Here is an 18,618-nt window from a genome sequence, read left to right on the forward strand (position 1 = left end):
CAATACGATAGATCTTGAGTGCTCTAAATTCAACTCGGCACTTGCGAGTACAACGCTGCTGGGTAGGCGAAGCGGAAGAATAGAAATTGGCAGGCTTATCGAACCCTTGGCAATTACCCGTTCCCGTGCGAACCTACATTTCTCTTCACTGTTTGCGGGCAGACGAACGAGTCCGATAGCAAGGCGCGGCTTCCTTCGATCATTTCTATTATACGCTAGATACGACGATTTTCTCCTTAGACCTACGGGTTCTATAGATCCTTAGGTGTGATAAGGAAGTGAAACTTTGTAGAGCAATAATATATGTACGAGTCGATTAGCCTTTGGGCGAAATAAAAAACGAAAAGCATCGAGTGTTGAATTTCGATTCATCGTGTGTAGGTACGCAAACATTTGATTAAAACCTGAATTAAGTGTTGGATAATTTTCGAAAAATCAGGGTAGGAATGTAGGGTATTTTTATACTTGTTAGCCACACGCAGGTTTTAGTTGTGAGTTACGGGGGCGTAAGAAGTTGAGAGTAAAAAGTTTGGGACGAGATTTTTACGGTAAACACGGGGATTGAGAAACGCGAAAAAAGAAAAAGAAAAGAAAGTAAAAGGTGAAAAAAATTAGTGGAAAAGACGACGGCAAGGAAGAAAGTTTGAGGCTCAGCCAAGGGGAGGCCCCGATTCTGCGGCACTCGGTTCAGGGATCGATAGATTGCGGGCGTTGAGCCACGTGATCATCGCTGTATAAGCTCGCTGCCAAAAACTGGGAATGTCCGTTGGATTCTCTCCGCTTTCGCAAACCCCTTTCCTATAGCTTTTGCGCCTAACCGAGCCTCCGCGGGAACAAAACCCGATAGCAAATACTGATTTCCGGTTGCAGGAAGTGATCCTTGCTTGACGAAGGAGAATCGCGCGATAACGACTACAACCGAGTCGGCGTAAAGCTTCGCCATCGCGGCTAATTTCACCAACAGATTGCAGTTCGAACCTCGTCCAGACCTTTTACCAATCAACTGTAATTACGACTATTACGGATGTGGAATGCTGCGCGCTGTGCAGCTCTCCATAATTTTATTCCATTATTTTTTATACGTAGGAATTTATCAGGATCAGAGAATAGAAGGATCGTAATATCGAATTTGCAAAAAAACTTGGAAATGCAGGAAGTCGAAGCATAGGAAGGTCAAAATATGGATAAGGAAGGTATAAACGAAAACCAAAATACAAAACGGTTATTTTGGCAAAATTTTACGTATAAAACGGTTCGTCGCGTTTTTTAAAATCCTATATTGCGACCCTTCGATTCGTTCGACTCGTTTTACATTTCCACCATCACCCTTTATTATTCAACCGAAAGATTTGGTTCAGCCAGGTGTTTAAAATTGGAGAAAATGGGATTTGGCAAGTCGGGAGAACTTATAATTTTACCGAAACGACTGAAATTGCCGGGTAGATTAATTGTTCGCTGATTGCAAAAACGGGGCAAAGGAAAAAAGAGGCGCGTGAGAAAAAAGAAAAAAAAAAACGGAGAAAAAAATCAACCCTTTCACGACGAACCAATTTACGAATGAACCTCGCAAACTTATAGTCATACCCAGTATAACGAATAACCCTGTGATCAAGCCGTATTCTGGAGAATAACTTATTTTTAGCGTCCAACGCGATCGTCCAGGGTCTACGAACCCAGCTGCATTTTACATTGCCGTCTCATTTTAACGAGTAAACTAATTGGAATATAAATAATGCGTTTCAGATGTATTCAACCGTGGTTATAATATAACACAAAACCGAGTCGAGCGAGGCCGCTAATTAGTGCAGAAGAATAAATTCGCATTAGGTAGGTGAAACACGGAGGTTCGGGGCGCGACGTACCCACGTTTTATCATTGTTAGTCCCCGCACAGCCGGCAGTGTTGGGAATAATTGATAACGCAATCAATTTAAGAGCGACGTGAAATTCGCCGAAGGAACGGTGGAAAAAAGCAATACCTAAAAAAAAAAAAATAAAAACTAGATGTATTACGTTTTCATCGAGTAAGTGTTAGTCTTCGTTTTTTCTCACCTCTTCTTACTTTTTCTTCTTCATCTTCTTATTATTTCCCAACTTTTTCCAAACGTTAATTATATCAAAGGATCGTGTATATGCTTTTTTTATCGACTCGCGTATATCACTACATCGCCATATATGTATCGTCCAACTTTCTTTCAATAGAATCGATCGAGAATACAATTTTCCGACGATTCGGCTAGCTTTCGAGTTAATCCAATCGACAGAGTGTACGCCGGTCGCAAAGCTCGGTGTATAGACCGAAAAAAAATAAAAAAAATATCCCATTTCCGTTTTGTTTAGACGTCGTGCGAAGCGAGAAAAGATCCTCCTAATCCCTCTCGGACCTTTTCGCACTTTTTCCCGTTACGGTTTTTCCTGATTCGAAGGACCGCACCCATCCAGTTTTTCTCACTTCTTTTTCCGCAGCGGTAGAAATATAATTTTTTTTCTTTTCTCTCTCTCTCTCTCTCTCTCTCTCTCTACCGACGAAATGACATCGTCCTCCCTCGCGTCTCGGTTAGCGTAGCGTGAAATTTTCCGCAGCACCGAGTCCCGTGGCTTGTCAGGGTGTGAGGTACATGATTAAGGTATTCCGACGAAAAGTTATACACCCAGTACAGGCAATGTGTACGGAGGTCAGGGGAGGAGCGAATCCCGTGGGACGAAACAGGCGCATGGCCCGAGGGTGACACACCCTAACCTTAACGCTTTAGAAGACAGTCTGCATATAAACACGCGTGTATATTGAACCTCCGAAAGTGTTAGTTACGATGACATTCTCAATGGGATGTAGGTTGGCGTTAGATTAACCTGTCAAAGGTCGTCTATTCAGCCTCCCGCGTTCTGTTTGACTCCTGTTTCAACGGCAACAAGCAATGCGGAACGTAGGTGAGCGTGATGGATTCCCGACGTCGCGATGCCAGAAGATCAAAATTTCATCCCCCCTTGATTGTTTTTATTTTACGAAGGTTGGAAGAATCGAGCGAATCAAAATTCAACTCGAATATAAATATGTATAAGCGTAAAATAACAATGTAGCTAATAATCGTGAAGACTTAATAATACCAGCCGGACCTTAGGCGCCGACTTGTGTACAAACGCGTCTGCAGGAACAGGCCGTATTGATTCCGCGGGTGGGTTAATGCTATTCCATTGTGTGCCTAACCGAGGACCAATCAGAAACGACCGGTGACCGAGGCAAGGATTCGAGCCTCCAAGCTACGGCCTATAGCCTGACTTGAGGGGGTGACTTCGGGGCGGCCGGCGATCACGGAGCTTTAAAAAAACCAGCTGTTAAAGCAGACCCTGCGGCACGTATTATACAAGTCGAACAGTGTTGACGTACGAAACAGCGACACGTGACGACGGCCCAGTTTGAAAGGGACTGAGCGAATTTTATTTCTCACAACACACGGAGTTCGCTTGTCTATCCGGCTGGGAATTGCCTCTGCTTTTAAAACTCCCAGGACCAATTGGCGTTGGTCACCATAATAGAGCGGGACGTTTAACGCCAAGGAGGGAGTGGAGCACTGGGTCGGTGACTATGTGTCTGCCCTCCTGTGCTCGCTTCGGTCATGTAAGTAGCGCACCTTTGAGGTTTCCTCAAGCAGCCCGCAGCCCCGGAGAAACTGAGGATAAGATTCTAGCCCCCTTCCCCGTCTGTCACTCGGGGCTAAGGCTAAGGTCAAGTCCGAGATAATGCATCGCATGCTCCGCGGGTCCGAGGCGCGATTAATTACTGTATAGGAAAAAATTTATCGCGACCTTCCAAGATCGGGAATTATCGCACAACGAGTGGTGTGTCAGACAGTCGAGTACCTACTGCGGAAGTCATTAAAGCAGCCGAATTGGAGTCCGGTTAACCGGCTGTCAGGACTTTATAGGATGTCAAACAAATCGTTTTGCCGGATTAGAATTTAATTACACGTGATACTGCGGGTAAGTATCAGCGAACGTCGATCCAAAGAATCAACGGTGGCTTGAATTCGGGCGATTTGAGTTCGTGCATTAATGGACGGAAGTCCAGGTTGCCGAAGAGAAGACCCATGTTCACCGGTATCTGGAGAAGTTCGTAGCTGCATGGAAACTGCTGTGCGAGCGTAATCATCGGGGGTTAATCAATCCGTAAACTTTGCAAAGCCGCAATTCCATTAGCCGGTGTTTTAGACTGCTATTATACAGGGAGCACCGGTGAACGGTTGACCTGTCTAGTAAATTGTCAAAATTGTTTATCCCGACAATCGAGTACGCGGGTCTGTTGTGGGTTGGGTACACGTCGAGAACCCGAGGGACGAATATTTTCTGGGTCACGAACGTTGAACGAAAGCCGGCCGCTCCGCGGTCCGATTTTAGACTCATGGTAAGTTAACAGTTCGAACGATTCCAACAATTCGAAACCATTGCCACCGCAGGATCGGGTCTGAGAAAGATATCGAATGATCAGGGGAATTGGGGAAGTTTGCGTCAAGTGCGGTTGAAGAAAATCGAATCGGAAGGATTTTTCAAATTGCTTCCTCAAAAGTTTCCAAAAGCCAAGAATTCCGACTATTCCATGCACGGGTATGCGTTCTGCATTATGAAAGGGGTTAAACGTCGGGTGAACGGAGCAGCCTCTCCGTTTCCCGTTCCTCAAACTGGCAGTAAATTAATCCGTCACGCGTTGCTTCCTCGTCCTCGTAAGTTCACTATCCGAAATTCATAAGGCGGTGGTGCGGCTGCGCGAACGTGTCACGCCTCCAATGAGGTACAAGGCAGAGACACCTTGTCCGACAAAAGACGTCCCGCGGAATTGTGCAGACTTCTCAACGAGACTCGCAGTTATCGCTTCCAAGGTATTCGGATTAGTACAAGAGCATGCGCGCACCAAGGTTATACAATAGCTTCACTGACTGACGGTATTGTCCCATTATTATAAGGATAAAAATAACCTGTCGGGTGCAACGATGTGGATACGAACTGTCACTGTCAGTTGAGCCGAGACAAAAGCTCGAGCTGAATGCCAAGTGAACGTTGTGACGTGCGTCTTTCCCTTATTCGAACTTTCGCATCGACGAACCAACGGCGATACGCGAGGCGGATGGATGTCACTGAAACATCGTTCTTACCATTCGCTGCGAAGGTCGTGGATTTCACCCCCTTTGTGCCGCTCGTGTCCATTGAACGCGGGGTTAATCAGCATTCGGTGATCGGTCGAGACGAGCGATTTCACCGATTGTGGCGTAGGTCTGTGTTCCATCGAAGAAATTCAATCTGCGAGAATCGTTAAGTTGATGGACGAGCCTTGGAGACCCGTCGAACCTTGGCTCAACTTATCTCTCTACCCTTCCAGTTACGACGGGTAAAAAGTTCTCGAGTTAATGTCTCACAGGTTCGCAACGAATCGTCGAAACACTTTGAAAAAAATGGCCGCGATGCGAGTGGCGAAAATTTCGTGGCCTGTGCAAATCCAGATCGTTACACCGTGGGATAGTCCTACAGAATGATGAATAATAAAATTTCCATTTCGAGAAAATGGAGTTACGAACATCGCGTGGCTGTCCCGTCTCGGTTCCATCATAACCGCAGACGATGAGATAGGAGGAATGTTAATGCGCGGATGTTTCGGTAAGATATAACGGCGGTCTATACTTCATGCCGTTTTATCGAACGCCCGGATGAGTGCTTCTTCTGCAGGATCTCGACTACTGCGAACATCTATAACTTCTCGAGTCTCGGATTTCTTTGTACAGTGGAGCTCTTTCCCGGCGTGAAATAGCGGGCCTCCCTTCCATCCTCGCGACTCGTGTCTTTGGTGATCGAATGCCGACCCTCGAACCACCACCCACTCGAAAAGCGTCACCGTGAATGGCTCCGACGGGACGCTTCAGCCTCCCGTTGTTCGTCGTCGAGTGTTGATCCTTCCGGAATCCGTAACCATGCCACGGGATCGGAGTTATTCTAAGGGTGTAGGATCCTCCCGACGTTTAGAAGGAAAAACCCGGGTCAATCCGGAATTGGCACTTTTGTGGGATTCGCAACTCTGCTGTTTCTACCTCTTTCCCTTCACCTCATGATCGTTCCCTTCTCATTCTCGTCCCGATATCAAGCTCGAAGTGGAAAGTTTCCCCCTGGCTTGAAATGTGACATTCTTCCTTGAGGATACAGGGTTGCGTAATATCCCTTTAAATTTGAATAACATTGTACGAATTCTTCGTCGCTATTCGGACTATCGCAAACAATCGTAGATACGCCTTTTTTTTACAATCGTAGACACGGAGTTGATTCACTGGCTGGGGCATCACGTGGTTTCTAATCAAGTCCAAGGTTTAAAAATCTTCCAAATTCGCAGTGCAGTGACACGGGTATCGTAATGCAAAGTGACGGTAAGTCGGGTGAGATAAAAGTCTGCGAAGCCATTCAGAGTGACGTTTGAGTTACCCGACGTGTTTCTCAAGTTGGGAAAGTTTCCCGGAGAATCTTGAAGCGACAGAGTCAGAGTTTTACTCTTGATTTTTCGCTCGGCTCGAGAATTAGATAAGACAGTGACAGTCTGGAATTCGGTATTAACTTTGTTGCCGACGGATAGGAGAATAGCAGCCGCACCCCAAGCATCGTGTGATACACGTGTAGTGGGCCTCGCCCTCGAAGAATGACAAGCACTTTTGAAACTTCATTTACTGCACCGTCTCGCAATCAGCGCAAAGTATATCAAATGTTTATTCATAATGTTCAATTTCAATCTCGAGGACGCATTTGAGGGTCCTCCAATTGTCTCGAACTCTTCCCACCCGAGTTACAGAACGCAAATTCCCCTCCGATTCCAAACACCAAGCGGCAATTATTCATACGCAAACTACCCGCCCGGTCCCTTCGCAGCCCGAATTCTCGGTGGTATAATCTGTAGGTACTACAGAAGTTAGTGTACCTACACAGATCTGCGGTAAACTTGGAAGAGCGAATAGAGGCGATGTAAGACTCGTCGGAACATTCTCAGAAGTCCTCGATCAGCCTCCGCAGCCTCGAATTCATCATGGCGGCCGAAACTCGGCGGAAGGCCCGTCAACTTCGTCGCGTCTCAAACATGGCGGTGACGAAGGTTGTCAGCTGCGGTGTGAGTTATGCAGAAACGGAGAAATTCTCGGGGATTTTGACTCCGCGTTATTTCGTGGATATAAAAATGGAAATTTTAGGTAACAGGGAAAGCAGGACGGGGAGGGTGGATTCGTCGGACGAAGCTGCGTCTCGCCTATTTGTCTCGGCGGATTGCCAAAGTATACCTATGTATTATACCCTACAGGCTGCACGAATGCCGGGTCTTATCGAGCGATCATCGAGCACCCTGCAGTCCGTTGGAACGAGTTCGCGATGCAGTCGCGATTTTTTCGCATAAACCGCGTCGCGTCGCGGGGTTAAGTTCGGTTGAAACGTCGTTAACCCGCTTTCCAAATCTCTTGACGAGGTATGGAAAGTACGTACGTATTTTTCTACAGTCAGGTCAAGTAAGAGTCTGATTGCGAAGAAGTATTAAAAGAGGCTGGAAATGCCTGCAACTTAGAATTTATAAAAAAAAAAAAAAAGCATATCGTAACCTTCCTGACATTGTTGATAATAACAAGGTGTTTATAGACTTAGAATTGGTGTTTAAATGTTTTTACCTCGATCACAAAAATCATGTTCAATCACATGTCGTTTGACGATTAGCTTCAGTATTACTTTTGAAACCTTAACGTCTCTTTTCTTTACACGCACCATCTGCGCGTGTAAGTTGGATTTTTTTTTTTATTCTCTAAATGAAAATCCTTAGTTCCTAGTTTCCGAGAAATTTTTGCTCTCTGGCAGGAGACCGACAACGATTTTCAGACTGTCCCTCCCCCCTCCCCCGCGATCGGAATTCTAATCGGAAAGAGAACGAGTCCGAAAGAAGCGTTGATTCTTGCAATTCAGGCGTCGCGCGTCGCGGCGGCGCCGCCAAGGCCTCGAGGCAAAGTAATTAGTGTAAATGAATTAGCCCTGCAGCATCGGACCGGGCCTAGGGGTGTTCAGGGCGGAGGTCGTGACGTCACCGGGACCGCGGCAGTCACGTGGTATCCACCGCTCGCTTTTGGATCGATCGACGCAACACCCTGTCGCCACCACAGTCTAAGTATGTGTTTGTAGTATAAACCGTGCATCTCGGACGAGCTCTAAGGACGCCGGCATATCGTCGACACCTTGTACCTTCGAATCATCGGCGAGTGGTTTTTTACACCCCTGTTGATTGTTACGAGAAAAGAGAAAAGAGAGTAAAGAAGAAAAAAAAAATTAAAGAAAAATAAAAATATGTTCCCAGGGAAATCGATGAAAAAGAAAAAGGAATGTCGACGAAACCATGAATGATTTTATATCGCGTATAAAATAAGCTGCAGGATGACCTGCGGCTTGTTGGATTTTTTAATTTTGACGGCGTAGGTTTTGTAGGTATTATTTATTATTGTTGTAACGAATTTGTAACCACACCTTTTGTTTATACCGTTACCAATGCGTGTCCCTTATCGCATGTTCAATCATTTGTCTACGCATATAAGGTTGCTCAGCCAAAAGTCATTACTGTAAAAACTGTCGGTCTCGAGATTTATTGTTAAACAGGAGAACACTTGTTCGAATTACATCAATTTTTCACCCAATTTTTATTCGTTGTGTGATTTCCAGGCTTAACGTTTCCTCGTTACTAACGTAGAATCATTTTATTTCGTTTTCCCGCAATCTCGGAATACTGCCCTTGGTAACACTGGTGCCAGAAGTGGAATTGCATCGGGATCGATCCGGATATTAGATATTTCTTCGTGCGTGATCGTGCGAGCAGGGGATTAAAGCTTCGTCACGTATCCCGGCAGTGCGTTATACGTAAACCCTGAATATTGTGTTACAGGTACACAGAGTTATTGCTTCCACGCAAATACTCTTTATATCCTAGTTCACGTCGGATAAAGTATCAAAGTCGCGAAAGGGAGATTGCGATGCACCCGCGTTACAGTGCGTTACAACGCCGATAAACGATCGACGGATTGCTCTGATCAAGTTTTGGGGTAAACAAGAATAAATGGGAGCATTTTATTGCCCCTATATATAAGCGGCTGTTTCACCGCACACCGCGGTATTCTAAATAACTTTTATAGATCGGATATATAATATATATAGTATGTATATATGCATGTGTACAGGGGAGATTGATAACTATATAGATATATTGTATATACATATATACGTATACATTGCGCGAGACGCACCCTGTGCGGGCGGAATGGCTTATTCGCATCCTCCCAAGAAGGGACGGGGCATTATTTCTTTCCTCCGGCCATTTCTCCTCGGTCTTGAACCTCCTTTCTCGAAACGACCCTCGACTCGAGAACGGCGCTCTTCTCGCTCGTCGTTACGCACGCGATCGCGTATGAACGCGCGAATGTTGGGGCACGAGTCTCGTTCCAGACAGCGGAACGACCCACGGGGGTAAGACAATCGACAAATCTTCCCCGGTCCATCGAGGATTACGTAAAATCACCTTGGCGCGGTCTCAGTACTCAGCATCCGGTCGCTGCTGCGCCGAATATTGTCCCGTGACGGTTAGGTTGATAAGAAATTCCTGATACGTGGTCACAGTGGATGGACTCCGCCTCCAACCTTAATTGGTAAATTTGCAGATTATTTTCACTTTTTTTCTACAAACTTTTTTGTTAATACGAAACGCGCACCGTGTTTTCTCGCGGGTGTAAAACTAACTTCTTGTGTTCTGCGGCAACCTCCTTAATAACAACGTGAATTAACACGAGTGAAAGCCACCCCCGCAAATGCGCGCGCGAACTCTTGACGTCCGGAGCTTGCGAGGTGGATAACAGCTTAAAGTCGAGAGACAAGCGCGACCAGATAAGCGGGGCTATTTACGTCTTTTTGCGCACTTTACCAAGGCCGGGCTGCTCGCCTCAAAGTTTGTTAATTAGCCGGTCCCCAGCTTAATCAACGCGCTTTAAAGGAATTTCGTAAGCCATGCGGTACGGCGTCGGGATCTGAAATTTATTAGCGATAAACGAGGTTAAGGCTCGTTTAGCGTTACATAAAATCGAATAAAAAGTACCCGATGATCTCGTAAAAAAAAAAGTACCCGCGTCCTGTAACCGCAACCCCCGTTCGCGATGAATAAAACACCATTGATGTACCGTTTCAAATCACGGGCATAAATTGAATTGGTTTCGGATAACCAGCTATACGCGTATGCGCTACGGATCGCAGGAATCAAGTCGCGCTACTCAAAACCACAATTATACCTCGACGAGTGATTCAGACTCATTTATAATCGGCCGGCGGTTGTTCAATCGCTGCAAGAAATAAACGAGACACCGAGAAAACGTTACGTGTTGTCGATCTGAAATTAAATTTGAATAATTTTAAAAATACTCGGTCAATGATCAATGACGAAAACAATTCGAAATGCAGCTTGGGAGCAAGTTTTGGCGTAAATTCGGGGCTCTTTTTATTCTAACTTAAGGACACGTCATGCGGTAATATTAGTGGATATTTAGGAATCGCGCGGATTCGGTCGAACTCGGTCAGACTCGACTGACGTCTAGGTCAAATTGATCAGAAGCCCTGAGCGTGATACTCGAGAAGCCGTGTCGCGGAAGTTCTCCTCCTAATGCTCACCACCCCTACTTTGTTGGCGATAGACGTTCGTTCTTTCGCTTGAACGATTAGATTTTTCCAAGCAACCCCGCTGTCGCAGTCGATTCTCAATCCCCGGGCCAATGCTTGAGAGAATAATCTCAAAGGCACGCCTCGAGGTATTTCATCATCAAGTGTCATTTACCGAATCGCTTGAAAATCCCGAAGAGTCGTTCCAAGTCGGTTTAATTGCCGTTTAAAGTCTCCGCGATGCCGCCTAAAGTCGTTACACAAGCAATCACGAGGAACTCGACAAAGTCGGTAGAAATCGTTGAACTTGACTCTCAAAACACGGCGAGTTGTCCGACATGAAATGTACGATGAAACTGAAGCTATATTTAAACTCTCGCAAACTGGTTTCAAGTTGTTTCAAGTTCTATGTCAGGACAAAAAACTTTCGAGTATCTAATTTGAATTTTAAGAAAACTCGCGTCGAGTAACTTGCGGAGTAAAGTAGCTTTGAAAACCAACTTGGATCGAGCTTCGCAAGTTCATCTCGAAGCGAGGCTAAGTAAGGTGGTCAATAATTTGGCGTCATCGCTTCAGCCGAAATAAATGCGTGTAAATTATGCAGATATTCAATCTGCGGAGTGGCCCGAGTCTCTGGAGGATTCGTTTCTCGAGGTGTTGCGAAATTGTCTTATAAAGAAAATCGTGTTAGCGTAGAAGTTATCTCCTCCCCGTTCGCAGATCTCCGGAGTTCGCGTGAGGAGGACTCGTCAAGTACCAATACGTGCGTATATATCTATACCTATATCCGGGAAATTTCAATTTCAAATACCGTGGAGAAGCAACGATTTTGCGACACACGCCGCGGGCCCATTTATCTGAAGGGTAAAATGAAGCTGTTGACTGTTGAAATCGTTCGAGGCTAGGGAGTCACGACTGTAGAATCAATGAATTGAAACTATACGAGAGAGCGAAAGAGATTGCCGGTCGCCGGGATTAAATCATTTCCCACAATTTCGCGGTATAAATTATCGCGATTATTCGTCGTAGCGATATTCGTCGTTTAGGTTTAGGCGTAACGTGACGTCACGAATGCGGCGCGGCTAAACGAGCTTAGGGCGGGTCTCAAAGCGGTTTATAAATAAATTGTCTGAATATACGACGTGTACTTGTTCCCGGCGGGCTACGTGAACCGTGAATCATGAACGAGAAGAGGGATCAGCAGACATTCGACCATAGAGGGAACCTCTTTTTTCTCCTCTACTCCCCCTCTATCCCCTTTCCTTTTTCACCGGCGTTGCTTACGCCCCTGCATTACGGTTCTGGAATTACACGCGAGGGATTCAGAGCCTCGACTTAGCTCCATCCCAAATGGAAAATGTCAATTCCCTCCCGATCCGGTTACCTCATACGTCGGTTTGAAATTTTTCATATCCCCCCCACGTTACTTCCTGTAATACACGACACAGCGTATGGCCAAGCACTTTTAAAACTCCAAGTGATCTCAGTTTTTATAATACATCCATGAAATTCTTATCCTCTCGTTTCGTCAGGGATAAACTCGTTTAGACGTCAATTTTTAAAAAGAACCTCCCCCCCCCCCGTCACTGTTCCCCCATTTTCTCTGAAATATGTCATGAACAATTTTACCCTTCAACACCGCGTATAACGGTATATATATAATTACGAACGTAACAAACTGCGATTATATAAATTCTCAATGTTCAATTAAACCCGCGAATAGTTAGTGCATATTTTAGTCTTCTCTCTCTTCCTTCTTTTTTTTTTTTTTTTCAAACTACGGGAGGATTGTTTAACCCAATTAGTCACCGTAATTAGGAGAATTCACTGGGGGCAGAAAATTCCCGTACACCGTGGCTATAACCGCGTTGTTACATTCGCTAAACACGCTGAAGGGGCGGCGTCGGATGAAGATAAAGTTTCTGCGGGTAAATCGGTGCGAAACTTTCGCTTTTCATTAAACCGTCGTCACGCGATTTCGCGTCATTTGATACTCTTCGCGTACCCAGCATCCCCCGCGCCTTTGACCCTTTGCTCCGAACGTCACCCTAAAATTTTCCCTACGTGATTATACATGTGCAAATACGCACCCTGGACCCTCTCACTCGCGATTAAACAGAAACGGAGAAACTCCGTCTATTTTTTCTTGCCCATTCACGTTTCCTTTCACATTCTTTCAAACATTTTCCATCACTTTGCCACAATTTTTTTAGTTTTTTTTTTTTTTTATTTCATTTTCTTCGCTTCTCTTTTCGACTCGGAATGTTTCGTTGTACTCTTGAAACACTGCAGCCCGATGACACGACGTGTCGCTGCAGAGAGCTTAGGATAGGCTCGAGCTGTAGGTACGTGAAGAATAATAATAAGAAGAAGCCGGGCGTACGACTCGCGACACTTTATACTTCGCGGCTCTCCGCGCATATTACCGAGACAAGAGATTTAAATTTATTACACTTGACCCTGCAGTCGGTTCTAACGAACGGGGTCAGTCGCAGGAATCGCTTAAGAATTTTCTACAAGTCTGGAGGTCGATCAAAGGAAATCGAACGCTCGAGACTGAAGCTTAAAAGTTTCTCTCCGAAGAACCTTGCAAGACAGATACAAGTACGTGTAACCTGATACTCGAAATCACAGTTCAGAATGTATTCGAACAACTTTTAAACCGTTTCGCGTCTTGCTTCCGCTATTTGTCGTTTCCTTGCGGTAACGCAGCGAAGAATTGACGTGACTTTTCGGCGCGGATAAAAGTATTTACCGTTGTTATTCGAGGTACGGGAAAATGGTGAGAGCCGAGTAAAGTGCACTGCGGTGTTTACATAGGTGCAAAAGGTTTCTTCTGCTCCAGACACATGAGGGAATCAGCGATTAGTGAGTGGAAAGCACCGAGTAACCGTTCAGTGCGGTATAAATCGGTGTTTGTATTTCTCTCCAGATATCACCGAGTCCGTTCAACCACGTGGTTAGAAAAAATAAACCAGACCAGTGTGGGTGTTTCTCCATCCTGCGGACTGTTCGACTCTGCTTTTTAGACTGGAAATACTGTCCCGGTCGACAAGTTTATTCTGTCGTGTAACCGAAGACTGTACCGGAAATCGAAGATGCTGTGTTCCACGTTTTTGAAATCGATCTTCCAAGAGTGAAAACATCCCTCGTTCTCTACTTTTCAGCGATGCCGTTGGTTTGAAATTCAAGTCTTACTCCCTTTAGAAATTAGAATATAAAAATCTCTTTTTCGTAATTTCGTTTGAAACCTTGTAACGATTCAGCAATTCACTGAGCATATCATACGATCCTTCAGTTTTCTTCTCATTCGTTCGCTTTTGAATCAGTAACTCGTCGATAAGACGAGTAACGTTGTAATTTCGCAGTAAAGAAAAGACAACGTTTATTTATTTGTTTATTGTTATTCATCGATAACGATTGCGTGACGGAAGGGAGTTTACTCGATTCTTTAAGGTTGACTCAGACTCTGCACCGTTTCCCTCAAGCCCCGAGGACATAATTAATGCAACACTTAATATCAGACAGCTGTGAAACGGATATGAACACTGCTGCAACACGAAAGTGTTGTTCATTGATGCGGGTCGGTGGAGGCCAACCAACACGTGGCAGCCGTTGACACACATTAATGAACTGTGCAGCGCAATTGCGGCATGCGGCGCGTAGTGAATTCGCCGCAAAAACCGATCAAAAATCACCGTAATTGAAAAACTGGCTTTCATCGTTTGTACAAAGTCAAAGTCGTGTTTGTCAAAGATTACGGTTTCTGCGCGATGCAGGCGTCACGATATTAACAAATAGTGCAGCGAAATTGGCCTGCACGGTTCGGAAATTTTTTTCAAACATCTTACAGATTTTTTTTTCACGATCGTTGCGATAATTTTATGTTCGTGAAACAGTAAAGTAAAGTGAAAAATGTACGATACCTAGACTATAAACAAACAGATTATCGTTGCAATCACCAGGTAAGCAGTTTCCTTGTATCAATAACGTATAATCATTATACCGTGACAGTACTCAGTTAACTAAAATTTCTTGTTACCACACATAAGTTTGATAAAAAATAAAAAAAAAAATAAATTAAAGCTCATCGTACAATATACGTCTAATTGTCAGCACGTAGCGACAATATGAATTTAAGAATCTATCGATGTTTTAAATTGTCTCCGGAATACTAAGGGCAGTAAGGTTTGTATAAAGTACGAGAGGGGTTTCACCTGTCCATAAATATACATTAAGCACCGCGCAGGTATATCGAGGTGTATAAGAACAAACAGCGACGCTGAGGGGATAGTAAATTAATGGAGGTCGAGCCTGTGCGGCAGGCGTATGTCATTCCCCCGAGTCCCTTTACCAATGAATCACGCGATCGCGTCATCACAGGGGTTGTTAGGACGCCGATAACATTTCAGGATTCGCGTCTCTGGAAAATATAAGCACAGTGCAGCCCTGCAGGCAAAGGTTTCTCCCCCGGGAGTACGAGCCGTCTGTCCGCTGAATCATCGACCGTCTTCGACGCTGCCGGAAGTTTGCAGCCCGTAATTTCCACAGCCCTTGTATATATTTACTCAAGGAAAAAAATCCCACCGTTCCCCCGACTCCCTTCACCGCCGAAACAAGTACGCGGTTTCGGGGTATCTGGTAATCTACTCTCACCGCCCCGGGACAGTAGACGAGATATTAATTTCACCCCCTTCTTGATTTCGGGAGTTAATTTCTTACCCTCGGCGCTCCTGAATCTAACGTTGAGGAATAGCGTAGCAAAAATATTTTGCATGCTAAAATCGGCAACAATTGTTAGCGAATATTCATTACCGATGTGTAAATTTTAGTCCGATTGCTGGTACGTAAGCTGTTACACGTCGTGCATAGTTGATGTAAAAACTGAAATCCAGCTTTAACACCGAGGTTTCTGTTCCTCTTCGGTGTTTTATTTTTTGTTTTTTCTTTTCTTTTTCTTTTGTATCTTTGTTCTGAACTCATCTTTTCGGTTTACAAGGGTTGATTTTTGCGTTTCTACCTCTCGACTCTCTTCCTGATGCCCCCCAACAATTCGACCATACGACGAGGTTCGCCTCGAACATTGAAAAGCAAATCGTCCTCCACGTCAAGAGCATCCGCTAAAGCCGTCAGGGTCTTCCAACCCCTTCGTGAAGTCCGGGAAAAATATGCGTAGGCATCGCCGTGCGGTCAAGTGCGACAGGAGACAAGTGGGACCGTCGTGTCGGGTCGCGAAAGACTCGCTCGTTAGTCCGCGTAATGCGAAGGTAAGAAATAATTGGGAGGGGGTGAAGAAGGACATCGCCTCTTCAATTTGTCTTTCGTATCACGGGTGATCTGTGTAATTATACGGTTTTACGGACACGAGCCAAATAAATTGACAACAAAACTCCACCCTGATGTAAAAAAGTTTATCATGTCAAAATGATTACTTCGGAAACTCGTAGGTAGGTAATAACTGCGGCGAAAAAAATCTGAAACGAGTGTTTTCGTCCTAGTGCAAGTGTAACGACGATGCGTCTCGAGGGGCGCGTAATAAATGCAAACAGTCACTCATCGAGTCCCCGTCTGCACGGTTTTCTCGACACGAAGCGCGGCCAAACCAAGATGGGAATTTTGGTAGGGATAAAAATGCACCCCCTGTACTCTACGGGGATAACAAGAGTAATTGCGGAGGTAGTTTTCAAGGGGGACGTCAACGGGATGAAGAGGTAAGAATTCTGCTTCGCCGGAGTCCCGCGTGGCTAAGTTTAGCCGGAAAGTATAAGGTATGGCTTTCACGTAGGCGCAGAAAGAGAGAGAGAGAGAGAGAGAGAGAAAGATGAAAAGATAGAGCAAGAGAGAGATAGAGAGAGATAGAGAGAGAGAGGGAGAGAGCTCACGCGTCAATCCCCTAGCGGGAGTTGGCGTTTCTTGCTCTCCGTTTTTTTAACGGCGGATGCTCAGCGGCGAGATGCCTGCCATGCCGAGGCTGCATAGGCCACACCTATGTTTAGACTTTAGACACCGTCTCGCACACGTGTGCAGAGGTCCGTCATCCCCGAGTTATAGCTGCGGGACACGTGACCGAGACACATGCGAGTCCGTCCGCTTTTAACGCGCTTTAGCGTGTGCAGAAAAAGCTCCCTTCTCCATCCATCCCTCGGACTGCGATGCAGCGTGTAAACGCCGAGCAGCCATCCTCTGAGGGTTCGCTTTGTTTCGCATTTGGGTCAAAAGGTTTGCTTGAAAAATGCTGACGCCTTGCCTGGACGGCTGTCCAAGTCGCGATATGGGGAGAGGGAGGGAGGGAGGAACCCGGACTTCTGTTTCACCTTTTTCTCATTCTTACTGGTTCGTCTTCGGCTTCTTCTTCTTCTTCTGCTTCTTTGCCTCTCCGGTCTCAGCTCGGTTATCTCAACGGACCGATTTTTCACCGAGCTTTCTGCCGACCCCCTGCAACAAAAGCTCGAGCTTCCGTGCCCAATAACCACTGATCGACTTCTGGGTTAAGCAGGTGCAACGGGAATAGGATTTAAATGTAACTCTTTAGCAACTTGAAGTCTAGCTGAATTCCGAAGGCCCGTTGAGCCGCAAGCTCGTCTCTCGTTACACCCTCACGTTGGGGTTGAACGTCAGAAATCGTAACCTAAATTCAAACATGAACGGTGACGATGTTCAAGCTCCTTGAGAAATCCGTATTCTCCGAAACTCGATTATTACATTACAAGGTTTGAGCTTGTATTACAGTTTCGTCTTGACAAGATATCCTAATACAAAAGATCATTTTCCTCGCGACTCGTATAATACAACTGATACATGTACGACAAAAATCACCTCGCAAATACAGGAAGAGAAGAAGTTTTTGCGTTCGAATTTACCGAGGTGATGAGAAATTACACCGGAAGTATCGAAAAGGAGGTAAAAACTTTTGCGTCACGATGCCTAGTTTTCCTCGAACACAAATGGACGCGGTCATGCTAATGGATTCGAGGAATCAATATGGCGATTGCCGTGGCAACGCCTTTTGCCTGCACGTGACGTAATTGGAGAATGGACAATATAGTTTCGGTTGCCGACGAAAAAAAAACGGGCGTAGCTGTGAATTTTCTTGATTGTGAATCGCTCTTCGTGTCATAGCTTCGACTCGTGCAATGGGAAAAAAACAAACAACATTTAAAAAAACGGATTGTTGCCGGGCAATTTATTTCCTGCTTTACAGCCGGATTTTCGCGACACCGAAAGAAGTTTCTTGGGGTTTGGTGGCACAGTTTCATCCAGAAATCGCGGGATATTGGAACGGAAGTGGGAATGCAGGGTAAACTTTGCATATAACACTCGCAAATCCGGACGAAATGAAAACGTTTTCAAAGGATCGTATAGACCAGCTACGCCCCGTTTTGCTGGGTATGGAAATGGCCGAGTGCTGAAACAATGGATTGTGAGAAAATGTCTAACACGCCTCGGTGAACGTGATTATTTTCAAAAACCCATTGCAGCCAAGAGTTATGATATACCGTGTCCATGGTACTGAAAATGAACGGATTAAGGGATCTCCGGTTAGTTAAATCCGAATATAAAGTGTTCGGAATAATTTAACTTTTATAAACGGGTGAAAATGCACGCGTATAATGAAGTTACGATCAAAAGTCATAATCAAGTTGATGCAATGTACGTAAAACAAAACCGATAAAATACAATCCGAAACACCAGATCTTGACAATTTTTAGCGTTCTGATTACAAATCCTGTTCCAAAGTTCAGGGATTTTATTTCATTCGATGTTCACCATCATCCTGAAGCAAATACGTGCATAAAAAAAATTCCTGGTGGTTGCATTACTCTTGTAAAAATGTGTATGTACATGTATAAATTCCATGTATAACTTCACCCCTCAAAAACCCGTCGAGAGTTTATCCTTTGCTTAAACTTCATCCCCCTAAAGCAAAAACGTATAAGCT

General features: G+C 45.1%; 1 protein-coding gene across 1 annotated transcript in view; it reads right to left on the reverse strand.

The window, feature by feature from the left end:
* LOC124307898 (microtubule-associated protein futsch) overlaps window positions 1–18,618 on the reverse strand; it is a 72,651-nt gene that overhangs the window by 31,707 nt on the left and 22,326 nt on the right. The window lies entirely within an intron of this gene.

This window comes from Neodiprion virginianus, chromosome 6 (assembly GCF_021901495.1).
Source record: "Neodiprion virginianus isolate iyNeoVirg1 chromosome 6, iyNeoVirg1.1, whole genome shotgun sequence".
Classification (NCBI taxonomy): Eukaryota; Metazoa; Arthropoda; class Insecta; order Hymenoptera; family Diprionidae; genus Neodiprion; species Neodiprion virginianus.